At 39.5% G+C, this 19,510-nt stretch overlaps 1 protein-coding gene across 2 annotated transcripts in view; it reads right to left on the bottom strand.

Annotated features, from left to right (window-relative positions):
* The window catches only part of LOC116052925 (thyroid hormone receptor alpha), a 106,818-nt gene that overhangs the window by 32,913 nt on the left and 54,395 nt on the right, over positions 1-19,510 (bottom strand). The window lies entirely within an intron of this gene.

The raw sequence follows: 19,510 nt of genomic DNA on the forward strand, positions 1-19,510 counted from the left end.
TCAGTTAGCTTTTAGATGTTTTAGTAATGAAATTTATAAAAAATTCTTGAGCTCAAACTTGACTTTTTTGACTTTTGACCTCTATTTTGAAGTTACTGCACTCTGCCTTTGTATTGTCTGCAAAAGTGAGAAGTCACGCCAAGGCAAAAGGCAGTAACTTTTATCAACATTATCAATGTTTGGTTGCTGATCACCATTTACAATATCATTATAATAACACCTGTATAAAATCTAGTTATCATGGCATATATTTCTCATGATTTACAATTACTTATAGCCATCTACTTATTGCTTATTGCTATCCTAACCTTAACTCAATTTGAGCGTTCAAAGTCAAAGAGCGGTAACTGGTGTTACGGTGTTCTGCCGTGGTTTCTTTTGGGCTTTTGGAAGTTACTGTTATGACAACCCTTTTCTCGACAAACAACAACAACGAAATTGACTCAAGATACTTATCCACATGATAAAGGATGTCTTGAATGTCCCAAAAATATCATTAACTAATTTTCAACCAAAAACAAAGTTACTGCCTTTTGCCTTTGCAGGGCAGTACATTCCTGCATCTATTAGAGGAAACAAACTGCGGCAAAATCTAATTTACTAAATTAGACTAAATTAGGGTAAATTGTACTCCGCAATTTTAATGAGTTTTTTTTCTAGCTTTTTATTCCCTCTTTATGGCTAAAGTTTACAGCTACAGTTAGACCATTCAGATTAACAGTAAAGGCAAATGTATGCTTCTCTGCCAGATTGTTGCATCTTCAACACATTTTAATGTGTAATAAAACTCATTTATGATCCAATTTTGCAGCCTTACTTAAGGAAAATAAAGAGTCTCAACATTTTATTACTCTAACTTCTACTGCGTCTTTTAATATTCTATCAATATCTCCATCACGATTGTTGTTATGTTCGTTTCATTGCTTTTTGCTGCTCTGCATGTTTGCATGTAGAGGTGTTTTCAGAATAATAGCAGTGTGTTTAAAAAAGTGAATAATGCTCAAAATCCTTAGAATAGCTTTTAATTCCATAATATCAATGCATTGGGAACACTGCACATTCAATTCCAAATCAAAACATGACCAACATTGATCAAGTTTGTGTTATACCTTTACAGAAAGTGAAGAAAAAGGAATATTAAGCTGTTCAAAAAAATAGCAGTATTTGCATTTCGTTCAACATTTACTGTATAAACTGAAAAAAATGTCTCAAGGGTTTGCTTTACTTTGAATCATTGCACTAACATTTAGTTGTATAACCATTATTTCTGACAACTGCTTCACATCTGTGTTTCATGGAGTCGACCAACTTCTGGTACCTGTGAACAGGTATTCCAGCCCAGGACCATTGAACTACATTCCACAATTCCTCTGCATTACTGGGTTTTGCCTCAGAAACAGCAATTTTGATGTCACCCCACACGTTTTCTATGGGATTGAGGTCTGGGGATTGGGCTGGCCACTCCATAACATCAATCTTGTTCATCTGGAACCAAGACTTTGCTCGCTTACTGGTGTGTTTTGGGTCATTGTCTTGTTGAAAGACCCATTTCAAAAGGCATTTCCTCTTCAGCATAAGGCAACATGACCTCTTCAAGTGTTTTGATGTATTGAAACTGATCCATGATCCCTGGTATGGGATAAATAGGCCCAACACCACAGTATGAGAAACATCCCCATAACATGATTTTTGCACCACCATGCTTTACTGTCTTCACAGTGTACTGTGGCTTGAATTCAGTTCATGGGAGTCGTCGGACAAACTGTCTGCGGCCCCTAGACCCAAAAAGAACAATTTTGCTCTCATCAGTCCACAGAATGTTGCGCCATTTCTCCTTTGGCCAGTTAATGTGTCCTTTGGCAAATTTCGACCTATTCAGTACATGTCTTTTTTTTCCACCAATGGGACTTTGCGGGGGCTTCTAGCTGATAGCTTTGCTTCACATAGCCTTCTTCTGATCGTAACAGTACTCACAGGTAACTTTAAGTCTTCTTTGATTTTCCTGGAGCTGATCATTGGTTGAGCCTTTGCCATTTTGGCTATTCTTCGATCCATTCGAATGGTAGTTGACCGTTTTTTCCCACGTCGTTCAGGCTTTGGATGCCATTTCAAGGCATTTTAAATCATTTGGCTGAGCAGCCTATCATTTTCTGCACTTCTTTATATGTTTTCCCCTCTCCAAATCAACTTTTTAATCAAAGTCCGCTGTTCCTCAGAGCAAAGTCTGGAACGATCCATTTGCTGAGTATTTCAGTGTGAAATGCACTATAACCAGCATGCACAACATTTGCTTTGATTTATGAGGTTAGTGATGTTGGACTGCTATTATTTTGAACACAACTGTATTAAGAAACTGACTATAATCAGTGTTGCTTGCTGGCATGGCTGAGTGCACTAGGGCTGCACAATATATCCTTTTTTGTATCCTCATCGCAATATCAACTGGTGCAATAAACGACGATTTGAACTAAGGAGCCTGATTCGGCTGCCAATCTCACAGTGGAATTGTCGCAGTGTCTGAAAATGTGGTTATGAAAAAAAAAATCATTCCTTTGGCTTGATTGATTGATAGATCGATCGATAGATAGACTTTATTGATCCAAAACTGGGAAATATATGTGCTGCAGCAGCAAAGATAAGGCACACAGCACAAATAAATAAAAATGTTTTATATATATATATATATATATATACCCCCATATGTATGCTAAATGTCTGATTTTAAACTGTATTGCTTGGTTTGTCCCAGTAATTCTTGATAACCTATTTTGGTATAAATATTAGCCTATTAATAATACTGATAATAACAATTAAAAGTAAAGGTACTCATGTGGACACAGAATTGCCAGTAGTCAGTACTGCTGAGTACTGGCCCATTTCAGGCACTGATTTACTGCTAATGACTGATAATGACTCAATCCATATTTGTCTTTATGCCCTGACCACATAGAAGACTTGATTCTGACTGGCTGGAGGGAGTGAGCAATTTTCAGACACATGCGTGATCTGACGTCCGTATCACTGAAATCAAATCAAACTCAACTTTGGCTCTTACTAGACCAAAATCTCTAACCATGATATAATGCGGCATAAGTTATCAAAAATAATGCACTCCTTGTTATTAATCATTATTAACCGTGTCATGTTTCTGCAGAGTTAGTTCGGAGTGGATTATCCTGCTAACACCATGGAAACATGCCAGAGATTAAAATATTAGTCTAGTCATAGTTTAGTGCATGTGTGTCAACTCACTATTACTTTCAATGCAACCATACTATAAAATAACTAATAATGAAGACCTGTCACTCTCCATGCAAGAATAAAACCACAACTCTGTCACATGTTTTAGCCCACCTCAGCTGAATGCACAATACCATCCGAGGAGCAGAGATTGCCAGATGAGGGCACCAGAGTCACCACAACACCAGTGGTCTGGACATATATGTGACCTGAGCCAACCTAGTTGCTGCACAGAGCCTGCCTTTTAACAGGCTGCTCTCACATCGTTTGGCATGACCACTGTAAAAAATGGAATATAGTTGCTTACGAAGAGTGGCTGATTCCCTTAAGATTGATTTATGTACATGGCAGAAATACTTGTACATGCATTCAGAATGTGTACTTGAACAACTGTGTATGTGCATTAGTAACACTGATACAGTTCAGAACCAATGTTCAAAATGATGAGTGATGAGTGCAAAAAATGCATTTTTAACTAGAAAGAAGCACTAGATGTTATTGTCAATCATAGAGTATCACACTTCCTAACCAAACTTTGTGGAACATTTTGTCTTGTCAAGAGTTATGGTGCGTTCCTTTTGAACTGAACGGAATTTCCGACTTCCAAGTCAGTAATTTCAAATGGAATGCCCCCTGATGTCAGTTTTCCGTCTCGGAAAGTTGGAAAACCTCGCAGTACCCCGAGCAAAGCCGACCTCAAAATCCAATATGGCTGCTCCGAGCATCAAGAGTAGTGAAAGCTGTAGTAATATACTGTTTATTAGCACTTCTGTCTTATTTGTGTCTCATTAAATCATTCATACACACAGTACTGTCCAACTTCTGTCTGTGGATATGTTGCTGCGGTTTGTATGCCAAAGAAAACCCTGTATAATGCGTTGTTATCAACTGGTATTGCTAACAATGGCAAACCTGGCTAAAGCTAACCCCCCGGTTATTCCAACTTGCTGTGCTGGAACACAGTTCACTCTGGTGTGACGTTATTCCCAGCGCCGGCTTCTGACTTCCAAGGTAAATGGAACGCAGCATTACACCCCAAAGCTTTTGCATTAGCAATATATGATTTGGATGAACCAATTGTATCTAAACATGGTTTGAAAACAATTTTTTTCTATTGTTTATGAATTGTTTAACAGCTAATTTGTCAAGCATCTTGGAGTGAATATAACAGTACAATGGCAGATAAACTAACTCTTTAAAGCACCTTAAGGGATGGCAGCTACTAACAATTAATTTCATTATTGATATACCTAACGATCATCTATAATAAATATATAAAAAGTCAGTAAATTGTGAAAAAATGTCCACCACAACTTCCTGACGTTCAATGTCCATCCAACACCCCCAAACCCCAACATAATGAATTTACAAATATTGGAAATCACAGAATACTACAAGTCTGGAGCCAGAGAGTCTTTGTCATTTTACTTTAAAAGAAAACGATTCATCAATTATCAAAATAACTGACGATTCATTTTCTGTTGACTCATTGATTAATCGCCTAACCATTTCAGCTCTAGTTCATTGTGTATGATAACATCAACCGGGGATACAACTAACAATTATTTTCACTATCTGTTGATCCATCGATTATTTTTATGATTCATTGATTGATCTTTTAGTCTTCCCTAAGTCCAATGTGACATCTTCAAATTGCTTATTTTGTCCGACCAAAAGTCCAAAACCAAGAAATTGGATTTAAGTGTTGTAAAACAGAGAAAAGTTGCAGACCTTCAAACGTCAGAGGCTGGAACCAGAGAATACTTGGTGTTTTTGTTTAATGAATCACTTTAAGGATTAATTTGTTATGAAAATTATAGGTAATTCATGTACTAATAAATTTCAATTTAAAGTGTCTGACTTGTTTTTTTAATGGGAATTGTGGATAATAATATAATAATAAAGAAAGAAAATATGGCTTTATTCTTTAGAACAGTATCTGACAGTTTGTTTCTGCCACTATTTTCTGATGCTTTGAATGCATTAAACCACATTACACATTACATTAAACATATACAGCTGAGCAGCTGAGCTCCACTTCTCCAGATGTGACAGTAGATGGCAACAGAGTGTGGAGATTAGATGGACCATGTATACACACATCCAATACCGACAATAAAAAGATCTAATGTGCAGCATTTGATTGCTACTTTTTTTTCTTCTTAGGTTTTATATACCCCCAAGCGGTTATCAGATCAGGTAAGTGATCCAGTGATAGCTGTCTGTACATCCACGGGTACACTGCAGACAACAACTGCTAACAGCTAATGGTGCCATTTGGTAAAAAAACAAAAATAGGCAAAAAAAAAAAGGGGCTTAAGTTGTAGCCACCAGCTCACTAACAGATTCCATGGCAATGTCCCTAAACGATGGCAACTGTAGTTCAAAAACTGTAAGATGCTGTTGTCTAAAATGTCAGTGTCAGACATTAAAACCCCTGTTTTAAGTTAATTATGCCAAGCAGAAGCTAACCATCTGGCACTAATATGTACTGAGTGCTGTTATGATGTTAAAGTTCCACAGAGCAACGAAGACTAATTACAGGATTTTTAGATTTATGTGAAACAGTTATGTTACTCAACTGAATTTGAATGCCTGTATGCCAGCTACAAATACTTTTACATTATGTATGTGCTGCATGTTTTAATAAATTGTGCTGTCAAGCAAAGACTGGCTCTCCTTTTAGCAGAGTTGACTGTCACTGTTTAGTGTATTAGTTTTTTATGAAGGTAAATATGGTGCAAAACGGGAGAGCTTGTAGAATACAATGTGAGAACTTGCAGAACAAAAAATCTGAACTTGTATGTTAAAATTTGCACTTGTAAAAAATATTCACACACGTGATCTGAATTTGAAGTCATACAAAGAAAAAAAACATGAGAGCTTGTAAAAAAAAATCTGAACTTGTAAGTTGAAATTTGCACTTGTAGAAAATGTTCACACACCTGTATTCTGAATGTGAAGTTACAGAAAAAATATTCACAAATGTGTAGATTGATATTTACATGAACACAATGACAGCTGCAAACTTATAATGCAACATTTACTCGTATACTTTTTTTTTTTTTTTACTCTGGTTCATTTTCCATCACAACCACAACTCAGTGATTACAACCTCTCGAATCTGTCACTGCAACAAAAGTGGTCAATCTGCGCACCTCGACTTTCACAACACTCTTGACGATACATTTGGTGCAACACTAATTTGTACCTGTGGACTTAGGCTGTGGAGCTCTGAGCTAACAGAACGGGAAAATCAGGGTTTCTATCGCCAGATGAGGGACAACTCTGTCTGGCTTATTTATGTAGCATGGAAACTTGGTGGAATAGCATGCTAGCGTTAGCTAACTAGCAGCCAGCCCGCTTCTAAATAAATACCTTTTAATTATCTAAACACTTTTTAACAGTCAAACTAAAACACTGGCGGTGAGCTCCACGGCCTGCAGCCGCAGACGGACCGTCATCAGTGGGTAACAGGTGCCAAGTTTCGCATCTCTGCCGAGAATTGCATCCACTAGGGAAAATAATGATTTTATAAGGGAAAGTACTGTTTAAAAACTAGGCAATAATAAATCTCTTTGTCATGTTCATCAATAATGATTAGGATTTTAGAAGGTTCAGAGACATCAATGTTTTATCAGACTCTGTAGTAGCATTTCCTTGCTACCTAGATGCAATTTTCGGCAGCAATGAATTCTGCAGAAATGATTGTTTCTGCCCAAGCGGGTGCAATTCTTAGCAGGGATGCACAACATCAGCAAAGCAAGCTCTGGTCATGGCCGGGGGATGGGCCGCTGCTACCGGATGTGGGGCTCTCCGTGTCCCGCTGGAGCTCCGACTGCAGGTCGAGGTCGGCAGCGAAGCTTTCTGGCAAAAGCAGTGTTGCTACGCTGGTCGATCCCCACTGATGACGGTCCGTCTGCGGCTGCTGGAGCTCACCGCCAGTGTTTTAGTTTGACTGTTAAAAAGTGTTTAGATAATTAAAAGGTATTTATTTAGAAGCGGGCTGGCTGCTAGTTAGCTAACGCTAGCATGCTATTCCACCAAGTTTCCATGCTACATAAATAAGCCAGACAGAGTTGTCCCTCATCTGGCGATAGAAACCCTGCTTTTCCCGTTCTGTTAGCTCAGAGCTCCACAGCCTAAGTCCACAGGTACTAATTAGTTTTGCACCAAATGTATCGTCAAGAGTGTTGTGAAAGTCGAGGTGCACGAGTAAATGTTGCATTATAAGTTTGCAGCTGTCATTGTGTTCATGTAAATATCAATCTACACATTTGTGAATATTTTTTCTGTAACTTCACATTCAGAATACAGGTGTGTGAACATTTTCTACAAGTGCAAATTTCAACTTACAAGTTCAGATTTTTTTTACAAGCTCTCATGTTTTTTTTCTTTGTATGACTTCAAATTCAGATCACATGTGTGTGAATATTTTTTACAAGTGCAAATTTTATTTTTACAAGTGCAAATTTTAACATACAAGTTCAGATTTTTTGTTCTGCAAGTTCTCACATCGTATTCTACAAGCTCTCCCATTTTGCACCACATTTACCTTCATAGTTTTTTTAGGTTTTTCGAGGTATTTGTATGGAACCACATGTACAGTGTTAATATGGAGGCAACACCTGTATGGCTAATAGAGCTGCAAAGATTAATCGATTAGTTGTCATCTATAAATTAATCGCCAACTATTTTGATAATTGATTAATCGATTTGAGTCCATTTTTATTGAAATAAAAAATGTAATTCTCTGATTCCAGCTCCTTAAATGTGAATATTTTCTAGTTGTCTGGGACAGTAAACTGAATATCTTTGAGTTGTGGACAAAACAAGACATTTGAGGACATCATCTTGGCCTTTGAGAAACACCGATCGACATTTTTTGCTGCAACACACTAGTGTTAAGAACAACTCCATTAGTTAGTGTCGAGGAGTGTTCAATTCTAACCACACAGAGTCAATAATTACTGTCTTACAGTGTTAACATACTCTACTAATACTACATTTGTATCTTGATTTTTGCAAACTGCTATGACTTAAAAATGAAATGAAAGAAAATGAAATAAAAGTTGCAAAAAGGGAAAAGAAAAACAGAAAAATTCAGGAAGCCATTCATTAAAAGACACTTTTTTTATGAGATAGGAGGTGCTGAAAAACTCAACCCAACCCTATTTAACACACACACACACACACACACACACACACAGTCTCAGAGTATGGAGGTCTTGGATGGTGTCCAAGCTGATTAGATGAAGAGAAGAAGCAGCACAGCATGATCAAAGATGACAGATGTCGGTTTTCCCTCCCTCTCCAGCTCTTTCTCTGTTTCCTCCAAATCACCTCTCTTGACTTCCTTGCACTCATTCACACATTCTCTGTAATCACTGCAGCGAAATCTGCAGAAATAAGTCCGCACACCCGAAAAGTAATAGCCCAAAACGAAAAAATGAAAAATACTGCCCGTTTCTCAATTCAGACAGACAATCTCATTGAAGCTTTACCCAGGGGGTTACTATAAGCAAGTGCATGTCCTTGGTCCTTCATTGTATTCATTTTCTTTTTTCAATAAACATTTTTTGAAGGAAGGTAAGCGTTTCTAGTGTTACTGCTACAGACTGTAAAACCATGGCACTGTGTACATTAAAATAGCCGTGAACTTGTTTTTGGGAGTTTTGACCCCTCTCACTGTGTCAGAAGGGTTGGCAACTTAAGGCTCTGACACACCAACCCGACGGCCGACCTTCGGCAGAAAAGGCAGTCGTACTGACTGCCTCCCCGAGTTGGTCCAAAAAGTGCCTCAGAACACACCGAAGCGACGCCGACTTGAGCGTATGTTCTGCGTGTGCGTGAGACGTAATACGTCTCCATAACAGCAGGCGGCGCTATTCTGTATTGTCGCCCACAAAATGAAAACCGGCAGCTGATTGGACGAACGCGTCACGTGGGTCTGGCTTCTCCGGAATTTCAAAGCCAGACCATCATGGCGGCTCATTAAAACGAGCAGCCATGAAAAACGAAAATAGTTCACCGAAACGTGCTTCTGAAAACATTTTAAGTGAGAAACAGGCCATGCAGTTGCTGAATCTGTCTTCATTTCAGATCGACAAAGTTTAAAAGATTTTCGTCAGATTTTGAGAGACTCTAGTCACGCTCATCCCGCTCGTCATTTCCGGGTTAGCGCTCCACCAATCAGATTGGTCATTGAGTCCGACTGCCCGCCTTCCGATTCAACATGTCAAATCGGCCCAAATGAAGGCCGACGGTTCCTCCGACTGACGACAGCACGGAACACACCAAACAGACTCGAGTCACTGACCTCGCCAGACTGTCCGACGGCCGATAATCGAGTTGGTGTGTCAGGGCCTCTACCCTTTTTAGCCTTTAGCTTAGCACAGAGCCATTGCAACCATAAACAACACAAGCTCGGCCGCGTCATCCTCCCCAGCTTTACTCTCTCACACAAAAATCATCACGTCCCGTTTCATATTTTCACTGTTTTACTGTATATATATATATATATATATATATATATATATGACATCGGAGTAATCTCTCAGCATTATGAAGCAACAGAATGGAACACTGTGCTGAAACCCAGACAGTCCAGACAGAGTCTACAGACACCCTAGTGTCTGAATGTAATTTTGGAATGTCATCACTGATGTAAACCTTTTTTATTCCTCCCCTCATCCCTGCCAGCGCTCACCTTCACCTGATGGAATTACCACAGTCCCTCTGACATTTTGTCAAAGGAAACTGTTTTTTTCTTCTGCCAAACTGCTGTGTGCATGTGGTAAAACAGTCAAAAATTAACTTATATATATTTCAAATAGACACAGAAATGGAAAAAACAGGTAAACCCAATTCGATAGGCATGCCTTCCCTCCTCATTTCAGCCGCTTGTCTCGATCTCTTTCCTCTAATTTTCGCCCTTGTTCTTTCCAATCCCTATTTTACTCTGGGCCAGTAGCATCGTGTCCTCCTCTGCTCCTCCCTCGCTCCACTTTCATTCTTTCATTTACAGCAATCATCTGCTCTGTGTGTTCTTTGTTTTCCCTGTTCTCATCGACTATGCATGGCTGCAGTTTCTCTTCCAGCGACTGTAATTACCGACCGCTGGGAGTGCGTGTGTGTGTGTTTTCATGTGCGCATTCATGTACATTTCTCAGCAGGCATGCATACATCAGTGCATTTATATGTGACTGTGTCTGTGGGTGTCTGCCTGCACACAACTGTGTTCACACTGCTAAGTTTGCATCTCTGTGTGTGTGTGTGTGTGTGTGTGTGTGTGTGTGTGTGTGTGTGGACATGTGAGTGTGCACATGCAAGAGGGAGCACTGTCTAGCGGCTTATCTCTTCGGCGCTAAAAAAACTTTCCTCTGTGCATTCATTTTGTACCTTCCTCCTGTCAAACTGAAACTCACTTTCTCCTCTTTCGCCCTCATCGTCATCATCTATTTAGACTAATGACAAATAGTATTTTAAATTACCTTTGTGGGTGACAAGTGAGGGGCGGACAATAGAGGAGCTACTCTATGGAAAATGTGACATTTTGTAAGCAATTAAAGGGATTTAAATGCATTTAGTCCAGCTGAAAGGAATAAATTGGCTTCAGGAATAAGAATTATGGAAAGAAGTGGTTACTGAGCAACTGAAGGCAATATTTATTGTTGGACTTTGTTGAAGTTGAAAAAATATTACTCAGAAATGTTGATATATACACAAAATTACTCAGTTTTTTTTTTTATTTTTTTTATACAGAGTCTTGGCTCTAAATCGTCTCTGGTTGATCTATTTAACGAATAGCACAAAGTTTAATGAAGAGACAACCATCCCGGGGGTTACTTTGATACAGAAGAAAACTTAAAAACGTGATGATTCTCAGGCAAGTTCTGAAGATGCAACTTTTATCCAGGATTTCGAAGACGGCCATCAAAGATAATAATCCCATCAGGAAGTGTAAGTCACACTAAATCTAAATGTGTTTTATGTCTGTGTGTTCAGATTTGAGTGAGGTAAGACTCCGAGGAGGAGAATGATTTTTGATGTGAATTGCAGCAATCGAGCAGTAATGGTTTTAAAGTACCTCAATTGACTCCATTAAAGGTGCAGTAGGTAAGACTTATAAAACTAACTTTCTGTCAAACTGACCCTATGTTCCAGTAGAACTACATGAAGCAGGTCATTTAAAAAAAAACCCAGCTCCTCTGGCACCACCTACAGCCTGTAGTGTGATTTGCAAAAATCCACATCTCCCTGTTCAGATGCACCAATCAGAGCCAGGGGGGGGGTGTCTAACCACATGTCAATCACTGCTCATGCACACACATTCATTCTCCCTTGTGGGGGGAGGGGCTTAGGAGAGCATTTTGGGCTTTAGTGGAGAGGGGGGATGGACTGAGAAGTTGTTGATGTTCAAATTTTTTTGGCTAGGTCCTGGATCTTCACAAGCCTACCTACAGCACCTTTAAGTGTGTTCCACAGCTCCTGTAGCTTTGCAGCTCCGTGTTGACAAGCGGTTTCAAATCAACGGGCCAAACTGCAACAACTACCTTTATTAGTGCTGTGAGAACACCAGCATGCACCTGTCCTTTTCACCCCATCTTTGCTTCATGTCTCCCCCTCTGCTTTCTCCCACGGCCCCCTGCTGGGGAGGCACCTCACAAGTTAAAAAAAACCTCAATCACAGATTAATAAAAAAAGACAGAAGTGAGCAGCAGCTCTACTTTAATACTTGCGTTCAATTGTTCAAGTGTATAAACGTGTTATGTGCTGAAAATGATCCCTTTTAAAGTTTGTTTTAATACATTCATGTTGAAAACCGTATTCTTCATAGATTGTATGAAAAATGTCAACATTTTATAGATGATGAAAATAACAATCCATAGCTGCAGGTGGAAATTAAAGATTAAAGTGATTTTGACTAATTTAGTTGCAAAGACATCTACTGTTGCACATCTAGTGGCCTGAGGCCTGACATAGATGAAACCCCTATCCACATGTCCTGTGTGTTGAACATTCTATCTTTTCTTTAGGAGGTCTAAACCGCAGACAAAGCCCCTTCTTTCTTCACAAGGTCGTGCTGTAACACACCCATGTAGTGTTAGGGCAAACAGTCATATTTGCATAACGTCAAACAATAAAGAAACTGTTAGGAATAACACAATGTCCATGTTCTCTGCAGTACAAACAAGCACACGCACACAAAAACGTAAAAAGCGAAGACTGACCTTCTCAAATCAAAGCTCTACAGCTTTGTCTCCCCTCTATCTCCATATCCCTGCAGCCTCATTCTTCACCTCTCCCCTGTTTCCAACCCCTCCATCCTCCCTGTTCTCTCCCTCTCTAATGATCAGCCGGCATGAGGGCTGCCAAGAATGCAAGTCTGCCACGGCTGACCTTCCGTTCGCCTCTCCTCTCCGTTTATGTGGATGATGTTAGAATGACTGCGCTCCCCCTCATCTCTCTGTCCACTGTTGATGTTATTCATTCAGCATAATTGACCTTGCTGCTGGAAACATGTAGGAACAATCATAAGCTGATACCCAGTCTTGCTGCCCAAGCAACAGCAACAAAACTGGACTGATTGACTGACTGGCTAAATAATTCAACTGCATTGCTTTACTGCATTTTCGTCATTTGAACCATCTTTTCTGCTGCACTATTACAGTTTCAGATGGTTTCACTCACTAAAATCTCTCTAAACAGTGTTGTTTTACTGTCCAGCCACCAAAATTAAAGCCCAGAGTTAATATTTGATATTCTTTCATGTTGCTTTCAATTGTTACAGTGTGCTCACTGACCCTCAAGGTTGCTTCTTCAGGCCACACAGAGATCTGTGATTGGTGGAGCTTGTTTGGGTTGTACGCAGGTTGACAGGCAGACACTATTTGGTAGGGTTGGGACAACATATCAATACAGCAATATATTGTTGTCCTTCGTGCAATACAAGAATCGATAAGGTGGCGCCAAACGTCGACATTTTAATTAATAAAATAAGGTGCTCGAAACAGATATCCCTGCGTGTGCGCTCAACACATGATTGAGGGAAACTTGAACTTACTGGAAGTTAAGGAGCCGAAGAAGAAGAGGTTTTTAACGGGATGGCGGACAGCGCACCACTTCGAATTGCCGCTGAGCGCTGTGCTCAAAGTTCAAATTATTTCAACTTTGACATCTGACCTTTCAAGGCGCAACCAATTCCAGAAGCAATGCTGATGATGATGTATACCTGTGCTGCGCTTCGCCTCTCTGCTCTGCGCCCTACCTCGCGGCTCTAGCGCGGATGATGTGTAGGAGGCTTTAGGAAGCTATAAATCCAGACAACTAGAGCAGCTACCGGAGCTGAGAAGAGATCATGTGGCAGTTACAACTTCTACAACCACTGCTGGTGTTCTCTCCATGCTTTTGCGCTTCTGCCAATGTACACTCTATCGGTTGTATCTTTAACTGAATCTCCTTTTGGGGTTTTGCTGCTAAGGAGAAACAGTTCTACGACCCCGAGGACATAGCGTTGGGGGTGGTGGTGGTGGTGGTGGTGGGGGGGGGATAAAATCTGGGACTAGTCTGTTCATTGGATGGACTTAATAACCTCTCGCCAAGCCATCCTCCCTCTGACCTCTCCTTCCTCTTCTAATCCTTTCCTTATATAAAACTTGTCATGGCCTCTCTGAGCTCCTCATCCATCCAATCTAATATGTGATATTATCAGTTGAAGTCATTTGGAAAATGCCATACGTATTGTGGAATTGAGAAATGAACCCAGAGTGAACCTGAATCCCAACACTCTACTGTCTGCCAGTGTCTCTATGCATGTGAGCTTCTCTTGTTAACCTTTTCCTCTCCGTCTTCACCACAGTGTTAATCTGCTTTTAGCTATTCGACTATGAAGTTTTCTCACTGTCCCTGTTCTCAACTCACAGCGATAGAATACCATTCAGACTGAGAATATATTGTGTCAACTGCGTCCAAAGATGATAGCATGGTCAAATACCTGCTCTTTACCCACGCATTAAATGGTAACTACCTTTTTTTTCAACCTGGACAGCTGAAGGCATTAAAGGGGGGGGGGAATGACATGCAGCAAAGGGCTCCAGTGTCGAGGAGTAAACCTCTGTATATGGGCGCGCGCTCTACCAGGTGAGCTACCCAGGCGCCCGTGCAGTTACATTTTTAAACAGGAGGTGCATGCCCATTGCTTGGCCGTGGCTTGGCTGGTTTTCCTTCTCCATGAACAACATGAAATCAGTTGAAAAAAATAAATACATTTCCTCTAACTTTATATCGCACAAGATATTGGATGTTTTGAGAAGAAAGATGGTAGTAAACCCAGATGTGATTAAGGACAATGACCTCCACCATGGTGCACAGAGCAGTGGTGTAATAAATGCTTCTCATCAAAATAAACTATTCTTTTGATGTTATACGTTATGTTATAAAGGCTTTGCCTTTCTACAGGGTCTTCATCCTCATTTATCCTGCAATTTGGGCAATTTTATTCAACCCAGGGATTATTAAAAGACTAGTAGGGATTTATGGTTTGATTGCTTGAACCTAATTAAGCTGCCGGTCACTCATTAGTCCTATATCAACAGTTTTGATTGGCTCCTATCAGTCAAGCTCTTTTCAATAAATGTGGAGTTTTCATGGACATACCAATAGGATAGGAAAGAAAAGTGTTTACAATGTTCTGGAACCCAATGTGCAGACAGACCGTGCTCGCTGTTGTTTTTCAGGTTTTCTATTTTAGTTCAAACTTTAAGTTCATTTTCACATTATGTATAGTTAAGGTTTTAAGGCAGAAAAACACTTGGAACAATGAGACAGATGTTTACAGAAAGCTGTTGTTTGCAATGGCCCAATGGTCAAGTGATACAGCGTGCAAAAAGCTGCCTACACGCTTTAATTTAGCAGAGAACCACAGAGCAAAAAACTGCCTTTTTTATGAGGCTGACCTATTTTAAAGCAAAGGGATATCATGCATGCTTTAACAGGGATGTTCTGGTCAACGAGTACAACTGAGAAGGGAGAGACAAGCAAGGGAACGTTGATTAAAAAAATATTCCAAATTGCTCTGTGTGCAAGTACCAATTAAATAGTTCATGAAGCCAGCTTTGTTATAAAAGTACAACCCAAGGAAAAGAAAATGACAAGCACTGACACTACAGCAAAATGCTGCAGCAGTGTGTTCAGGGTAACGGTACTGGTAGAAGATCAAACACAAACCAGGAGGATCAGTTTGAAGTAGTCTATATCCTCGACGTTCCACCTCTGGGATTGCCCTGGTGCCACAGGAAATTCCGCTGGATGCATGTATTTTCGCCGATTTCCGTTTCTTTCCGCTTTTTTTTTTGTTGGCAATTTAAACTCCAGTGGATTTATGAGGACTATGGTTAACTGCTCCTCAGATCTCTGCAGGGTAAATCCAGACAGCTAGCTAGACTATCTGTCCAACCTATTTTGCAGCGGCTCTGTCCGGCGCTTAGCACCGCCCATGATGATTGTGATTGGTTTAAAGAAGTGCCAGTAAACCAGAGCACGTTTTTCTCCCATCCCGGAATGTTGTGTGGACTAGCCAGACCCTCCTCCGTTCCGCAGCGTGTCGATGGCCTAGTAAAGCGAGACTAAGTTTGAAATGACAAAACTATGGAAAGTTCCTAAGCAGCATTGTTTTTGATGCTGCAGATTATAGGCCTTCTATCTGGTATGTGTCCTTGCTGCATGTATTTGACTGGCCAACACAGTGGCTTACTGGTTGACATTGCAAGGATTGACTTTCCAACCCTGTGTTACTAACCACTGCAGTGGAATGAATGAGGAAGCCTGAGTTCTTTACCGTATATCTGATGTGTATCCGACAGGGCTCTAAAGCCTGGATTCCGCGTTCTGGCTGCGCCGTGGTTTTGTTGGGTCATCCGCCGTGCGCCATACTACACTGGGAGGGTCTTAGAAGCGGAGCGTCTGGCCTGCCCGACTTACATATTTTGTTGTTTTGGTCATTTTTGCTGGATATTTGTGCTGCAACAATAAAAGTAAGTAGTTTAAACCAGTGTTTCCCAACCTTTTTTGTCTGAGGTACCCCCACAGTCCTGTCAGATGAACTTGGGTAGCCCTTCATCAACTAATATGTTGGATTTATGTTAATGTATATTTTTAGACATACAAATTACAACAATAATTTGGCAGACCCCCTGCAGCAACTCTGAGGACCCCCTAGGGGTCCCGGATCCCCTGTTGAAGATCTCTGTTCTAGGCTACTACTACTTGGAGTGAAGCTAAATGTTTCAACCATTACTTTTAGCTAACTCTTTCAATTGTTAGCTAACTATTTCAACTTTCAGCTAATTTAACCAGTTCTCCATCACTTTTAGTTAATGATTTGAACTGCTTAGTCATTACTTTTAGCTAGTTAATTCTACCATTTATTCATTACTTGTAGCAAACATTCTTTGCTCGCTTGCTAACTAGTTTTCATAAACTCTTAAATAACTGCAACATGTAGTGTTTAGGTGTTACAGTTGGCTTAACATATGGACATATTCATATAATCAAATGTTCTATTTTTTTTTCAAATTTGTTGAGCTACTCTACAATCTTTTCACGTACCCCCTGGCAACTGTAGAAGTACCCCCTGGGGTACAAGTACCCCTGTTTGGGAATCAATGGTATACACAGTTAATGGATTTCTTCCATTTGGTGCAGACATGGATCAAAGATTTGTGCCTGTGTTTTAGTTGGTATAATAGTGTAGTGATGTGAAATATGATCGGGAGTCTCCACAGGCTGTTTATTTAAAAAATATTAACTGGATGCTCTAGCCGTTCCACTTCCTGCCCAGCAAGTGAAAGGACCCGCAGCTCCGTCTAAAACAGACCAAGCACGTATTTGTTAACATAGCGGGATGCGCTGGGGCACGGCTGGTGGAAACACAAGCAGTCTTGGAATATAGGGGTAAGGCTCACTGACTGTGTTGTAAACTGACTGAGTTGTCAACTGCAACATTTCCTAAATCCATATATTGGAATGCACGGATGAAGAGATAGTTTAACATTTTCAGGAAAAATGTCTGTGGGTTAAAGGAATGTGTTTTGCTGTGATGGGAAATATGCTTGTTTTTGTTTCTTGCTGAGAGTTATATGAGAAGATTGATACCACTCTCATGTCTGTACCGTTAATATGAAGCTACAGCTAGCTGCAGGTTAACTTATCTTAGCACCGAGTGGGAACAGGGGAAAACTTTTGGGCTCTGGTAATATAATCTGCCTACCGGACCCTCTGAGGAAGCAAACTTGTATGACACCTTTTGGCTACTTTTGATTTAAACGTGTTGATTACTGATGCTCACTCAGCTCATCTGAAAATAAAAGACCACTGTTGTATGAAATTACACGGTGTATGCTAAAGCTTTGAAAATAGGTCGGACAGATGTCATGTGTTATTTCTACATAACTTATTATATATTGAACAGTCTGATGGTGTTCATATGACTTTAAGCCTGCACTTTCTCAAAACAATCAGTCTTTTTCTGAGGAAACTATATGTAGTGCAGTTTCTGTCTCCCTGTTCAGAAAGACATTTTTTTTCTCTAACCGACTTCTGGGTTTTGTGACGTGGTTTGTCTTTCTCTTATTATTGTACAATAATAATAACTATAACCATCAATCCATCATCATCATTGTAGCTTCCTGTGGGATTAACTGTACTGAAAAAAACACTATGGCCACATAGCTGTGAAAGCGCCCCGAATGTCATCTATCAGTCTAGTTGTTCCGCGGCAGTCTGCTCCACTCGAGCTGATCTTTATAATGAAGTTAACCGGAGCTAACAGGAGCTAACCGGAGCTAACCAGAGCTAATCGTTGCCAACTGAGCCTGTTCACGTTCTTTGACTCCGTGCCCGTCACTATGGCAAGCCATTTTAACATATAATGGCTAGACTGGATATTTATGTTAGATATCATCAGTGTTGTACAATTGCAATACAATTGTTACTAGTCAAAACTCTAATTTCAGATATCCAAAATGAAACAAACATTCCAGATATCTATATTGTAATGTTGACTATCCAAAATACTTTCTGACTAGTAAAATTGTCATTACGGATACGAAAAACTGCAATTTTACTAGGAAGAACTCCCATTTCAGATATCTACAATACAATTGTTACTAGTCAATTTTGGCATTCATTATTATCTTTTTGCTTAACGTCAAACACTGCATCAGTTACTATTTCAGATATGTAAAATTACATTCTGGATGGGAAGCATTACTATTATAGATATCCACAATTGTATTTTTCCTAGTAAAATTGCAGTTGTTTGTATCCGTAATTACATTTTTACTAGTCAGAATGTATTTTGGATAGTCAACATTACAATATAGATATCTGGAATATTTGTTTCGTTTTGGATATCTGAAATTAGAGTTTTGACTAGTAACAATTGTATTGTAGGTTTTTGACTAGAAAGAGTTGAATTACGGATATCTGCAATACATATTCAGTCTATCTGAAATGACAATTGTAGATAGGAAGAATGTCATTGTGGATAGTAAAAATGTCTAGTAAAAATGTTATTGTGGAGTTCTTTAATTACCATTCTAACTAGTGAGAATACAATTAGAAATGCTATTATGGATATCTGAAATGTAATTACAGATGGGAATGTGGTTTTATTAAATGTTAAAACTGCTTGCCATACATTAACTGTAATTATAGACTCCAGCCCAAATAAAACCTGACATTTTATTAAGGTGGCTGTAAAAGTTATAAACTACAATACAGTTTGTTGAATGACAGATATCTGTTCCGATTAGATCTTGATTGCCCCAGGACACATGTAACGTTATAGAACAAATCAGTGTGTTTATTAGGATCCTAACACTTTCAAAAACGAACAATGATCTATAAAAAAAAGAAATTGAACAAGAATGAACTTTTAAGCCTTAGTGTAATAGGATTTAACAGGAGTTACCCGCAATTTCCACCAACTGCGGAACGGCTGCGAAATGTTTAGTTTGGGTTCCTTTCTGAATGTAAAGTAGTAGGCTGTGTAAATAAAGTTAACTATTGTTCTTGTTGTTGGAAATGGAAAAAAATATATAAAACAAAATTGCTGTGGTTTACATTTTACTTATGAGTGACAATGTTTTGGTTTTGTTTCTTGTTTAACCCAGTAATACTATAGTAATTCACTAAATTACTCTGTGCATTTCAGTGCCCATTGCTAGGAGGAGAACAATTGCTTTTTTACTTCTGCTTGCAAGACTGC

Source organism: Sander lucioperca, chromosome 17 (genome assembly GCF_008315115.2).
Source record: "Sander lucioperca isolate FBNREF2018 chromosome 17, SLUC_FBN_1.2, whole genome shotgun sequence".
NCBI lineage: Eukaryota > Metazoa > Chordata > Actinopteri > Perciformes > Percidae > Sander > Sander lucioperca.